The 5436-nt window shown below is 32.7% G+C and overlaps 1 long non-coding RNA gene across 1 annotated transcript; it reads right to left on the bottom strand.

Annotated features, from left to right (window-relative positions):
- Positions 1-1581: 1581 nt before the first annotated feature.
- Positions 1582-4167, bottom strand: LOC115714471 (uncharacterized). The gene is made up of 2 exons (XR_009687501.1): positions 3247-4167; positions 1582-2238 (listed from the first exon to the last, which is right to left on the bottom strand). It is a non-coding gene; the product is annotated as an uncharacterized LOC115714471 (long non-coding RNA).
- Positions 4168-5436: the final 1269 nt, after the last annotated feature.

The following is a 5436-nucleotide window of genomic DNA, read 5'->3' as shown; positions in this document are numbered from 1 at the left end:
TAATTCTCATTCTTATATTTTTCATTCCCCCCAACCAAACCACCTAAGGTTTTATTTGGTTGAAAGTAATTAAAACACAAGAATAAAAATAGAAATAGACAAAATTTAAAATGCATAAAAAAAATTGATATAAAAAAAATCACCTTACATTGGAATGGTTTTTTTTTTTTCTATTTCAAAATGGAATAATCATTCTAATAAAATGATAGAAAAATCATTCCATTAGAATGACATTCCCAATACTTTAAAATACAACCAACAAAAGAATAAAATAAGATGATTCATTTCTATTCCATTCCATTTCATTACCAAAAGCAACCTAAATTATATAGCTCTGTCTCAATGTTATATTAGAATGAAGTGAAATTAGCACCTTCACACAAACAAAATTCCAAGAAGAGGAAAATGAAAGATTAAAAAACCAAAGCACTGAGTAATGTTTTTATATAGTGCTAATTAAATCTGTTTCTTGTGGATAACATGTTCCATAAAGGTGCTTTAAAAAGCCACTATCTTCATCTTTTTTTTTCGCACATAATCAAAGTCTCTTTTCTATGCCAAAAAACACAAGAACTTAATCACAAACATCCTATCCTATGACCCCTAATCTACTTACTTAGATAAGGCATCTGTAAGCAGAAGAAGGAACAATTGGGAATCTAATCAAATAAAGTTACAAGGGCATTAATAAATTAATGTAAGAGATTTGGAGAATCATAGGGGAATTAGCTAAAAAAATATATGCCAAGAATGATGGAGCATCTGGGATGTATACCATTCTGTCTAATGTTAAACAATTAAACAGTGTTATGCACCAATGATATAGAAATTATTCGTACACATCTTCTCATCCATTAGGAAGAAGCAAAAAGAAAAAGGTCCCTTGTATGACTTTGAAGACATGGGGGGCCATATATACTCATTATATAAGAGCAATTATGTCACTTGTATGCCACTCACAACCGTCAGTTTTCTCATTCTATTTCATGTTGTTTTTTCTCCTTTTTCTTCCATTGATCATGGCATCCAGTCATGTTTGAGGAGAAAAGAACAAAATGGTCCCGTGGGGGACCATGACAAAACAAGCAAAGAATGTGTTCACTCTACTAACATTTCCTACCTTCTTTATCAAAAATAAATACCATATAGGGTAAAGTAAGTTTATTCAAGTGGTAGAGATAAGAGATACACAATAACATATGGTATAAAGTAGTTGCCAAACATTATATGCAATTATGCACCATGAAGGAGTGTGAGTTTATAGGAGCAAAATAATTGCAAAAGGAAAGAACAACTTCAACATTTTCGACAAACGCATTCAAATCAGAAAAACTAAGACTCCTATAGCTTCATACCGAAAGCATAATAGCTATTTAGTTGCATAATCAAGTAATCAGCACACTAATATACATTTAGCTAATCAAACTAAATTTCACTCCAACTGTTGAAATAAACTAATTTACCTTTGTCTCTGACTATGTGCTGAGTAGATAAATCTGTTATCATAATAATCATAATGAAAATAAAATGTTGTTATGATGTAAATGCATTAGGGAAAACATTTCAAGATCTGCAGAGATATTTGACAACTAGAACTGAAATGTCATTGGGTTTAATTTTGTTTACGTCCTGAATTTTATAATCAACTTATAAGTTGGTAATGCCTCTTGTTATCAACCTTGTCATGAAAATTCTCAACAACTCAATCTATAGTTCTTTTTAAGTATAACTTTCTTTACTTGTACTTACAAGCTAATGAGAGAAAATTTGACAGTTAGCAGTAGCCTCTTGGTTTATGGGTTATGTTTACACATGAAGAAAATGAAACCCTTTGAAAATTCTCACTGTATATAATGGGCCGTGAAAGAGATGGAAAAGAACTGTACCATCTATTGAGGACAGACAATGTTGACCAGGATTGAGTGCCACAGGCTCCCGTAACATCAAATTATTAAATTGAACATGAATTGAGGGCTGCGGTTAATCCACTTTCTCCAAGTATATAGCTGCAAATTTAATGCTCTCATTGGTCACATGGACAAGGGTAATAACATTTTCCTCTCTCTACTCCTTCTAGCCAGTGTATGCCTAGATATTCTCAGCCTTAAAAGAAGAAAGACGCCCAAGCAAAAGATGAATACAGAAAGCCGAAAGTGCTTGAAATGCAGGGCCAGATAGGACGATACAACAAGCATGGTGAATACTAAGGCCCAAATGATAGCCACAGCAACGTCATACCTGCGTATATTAGCATGACCAATACACATCATCAGTGTTTCACTCACTTAATGTACCGATGATATGGTACAAACTCTCAAATCAAAATTTAAGACAAACAATTTCAAAGCCATTGTTTCAGAACATGATAATGCAACCATTCAATCAAATTCAGCCCCATCAAGTTTGTATGTTAGGAGCATTATGTAAAGATAGTCACCCTATAAGCCACAGAAACAGATAAGCATATAATGTTACTCATTGAGCCCAACAGAAATTACTGCTATAAACTAAGAGCTCAAACTAAGTGTTACCCCATCAAGAGATTTTCAATATTCAATTGATGGTTATAATCAAATGAATGATCATACATTTTTATAAGATTATCAAATGAACCTTAAACCTCAGTAATGTAAGTGGAACTGGCGAGGATGATGTGTGGATACCAATCAAAGCTGCAACCATTCCTAAACATTTATGGCATGGTAGCACTTGATTTTGTACAACTACCAATGTTTTCAATGGTTAATTTTAGGGAATGAAAGTAAATCTTCAGTCTTTACAAAATGTTATAATTAACTAACCATAAGCCATCATACAATAAGCCTGGGGGATCTTTTTGTTTACTTGGAAAATACCATATAGTCAACTATTGAAACTCTCCATCCAATAAGAAAGAAAGCGTCAAACCACAGTTGAGTAAAGTTGAAATCTTCCAAGATGGTTATAGTCAAAACATAATCAATAGGGTTTGCAAAAAACCCTAAAACCCCAAATTTGCAAATTCCAGGTTATCTTAACAAGTGCTATCATACACGATTTAAACAAAAAATCAAAATCGAATAAAGACAAAAATATGCAAATATAGCAGCCCCAATTTCTTGAAATGGGGTCGTAACTTAACAATAATACTTGTACAATAGAAGCAAGAAATGAGAAACCAAATCAAGATTAATAAGTTGGAACACTGAATTGCATTACTAGGAAATAGAATTTGAATACAAACGAATGAATTATTAAAAAGATTACCTTGAAGTGGGATTGGGTTTGGAGGAGAAGACAGTTAGAGGTGAGAATTTTTGCTGGGATCGGATCTGGTATTCTCTGAGTTGCTCCACGAGTTTAGAACGAGTTATCATGTCTTCAGTGGGATGGGAGATGGAGATGGTTCTTCTCCAACCTCCTCCCAATCCCAAACACCGAATTTACCAACCCAAACAAAGAAGAAGAAGAAGAAGAATTGAAAACCTGTTTCAATACTAATAACTCTCTGTATATATTTTTCTTATGGCGGTGAATCTGATGCCTTTAGAAGTAGCAGTAGAAGAAGAAGAAGAAGAAGAAGTAGCTAAGCAATATTACCCAACTGAACTGAATTGTCCTCTGAATTTAATTATTTATTTATTTATTTTGGTGAAACGAAAACGAATTTCATAATTAATTTCTTTCAAAAACAGATAGAAACAAAACAAGACAAGACAACCACGACGAGTTTGCTTTGCTCGCATGGTAAAACGACAATAAAAGGCATCTGTAATCATGTCGTTTGATCGTAAACTAGAAACGACAATTGTTAGGGTATTTTTACTTTCTTTTTTTGGAGTCTGGTATTTTTGTTGGTAATTTTTAGGGTTACACATCCAATCTAAATTAATATTTTTTTTTTCATTCGATTCAATTTAATTAATAATTAGATTTAAAAAAAATTATCATTTGATCTCATCTAATTAGTCAAAGTCCAATTCAATTACGCATTAAGTTTCTTATATAAATTTAAAAGATATGAAGAAAATCATAAAAAGTAATTGATATTGAAAACCATTTAAGAGAAAATGAAGGAGTTATTAGGTTTTCTCTTAGAAATTTAAGACTATATATGTGTTTCGAAAAATACAGTAAGTGAAGCATGTTACTCTTTTAATTTTAGGTAAAGTTAAATTATTTTTCAGGTTGTTCAGTCAAATATAAGTAACAGAGATCCTTGCCTCTTCCATTGGCTGGCCTCCATCTCTAAAAGTTGGCCTCCACCTCTAAGGACTAGCCTCCATCTATAGAGGCTGACCATCGCCAAGGCTAGCCAGCACATGCAAAGACTAGGCCAACTCTTGACAAAGCTGGCAGGAACATGATCTGCCAAATGCTGGCAAGAGCATGGTCGGCCAGAGCTCAACCTACAAACCTTGTATGGCCAGCCAACCTGCATCTTGCAGGTGTATGCCCTGCCAACTTTTCCCTTGCAAGACATTGATGTGCAACCTTCATCCGTGGACAGTAAGCCAAGCTACAAATTGGGCCTTGGCAGCCCACTAAGATGCTACGAAAACATCTACTTTAAGGGGAAATTCGGTCATTTGTTCTTATTAATTTAATATATAAATATATCTTATTTTATCTGCTAATTAGAGTTTAAGCTCTCCTATATAAAGAGCCTTAACTCAACCCTAAAACTAGGAGTGTTCATAAAATAGCCGATCCAATCCAATCCGCACGATCCAATCCAATCCAATCCGCAAAGTGCGGATATCCGCACTTGTGCGGATTGGATTGGATTGAAAAATTTAAAATTTGCACTTGTGCGGATTGGATGTCGATTGACATGTAAAAGTAACCGATCCAATCCAATCCACACATATTTATAACAAAATTAAAAAATTATATATACAAATAACATTTTAATGTAAAGAAAATAGTAATTTAAAAGTCTAATACATATAATACAATTATATTGCAAAACTTAATTGATAAAATGTATATTCTATTCTTATATTTTTTTTTACCACATACAATTTAAAATAAAATTAAATATTTTTTTTATATATACAATTTTTTTCTTCTTTTGAATTTGTTATTTGTTATTTTATTTATTTAATGTGTTGTTGGAGACATAAAATAACTATAGTTTGTTTTATTTTGTTGCTAGTTATGTAAAAAAATATATTTTTTTCATAAATATTAAATAATTTAATATTAAAAAGTAACCAATCCAAAGTAACCGATCCAATCCGCACTTTTGCGGATTGGATTGGATTGGATTTGAGCTATTGTGCGGATCAGATTGGATCCAAAAAATGAAATTCGCACTTAATGCGGATTGGATGTTGTTTGACCAAAAAAGTGCGGATTGGATCGGATGAACAGCCCTACCTAAAACTTTATATCTCATTTTGAGCCATAAGGCTCTAAGTCTAAAACTCTAACCCTAAAACGTCCAAAGGGCTC

Source organism: Cannabis sativa, chromosome 4 (assembly GCF_029168945.1).
Source record: "Cannabis sativa cultivar Pink pepper isolate KNU-18-1 chromosome 4, ASM2916894v1, whole genome shotgun sequence".
NCBI lineage: Eukaryota > Viridiplantae > Streptophyta > Magnoliopsida > Rosales > Cannabaceae > Cannabis > Cannabis sativa.
Note: the sequence above shows the minus strand (reverse complement) of the source record. Positions and strands in the feature narration are given on the sequence as shown.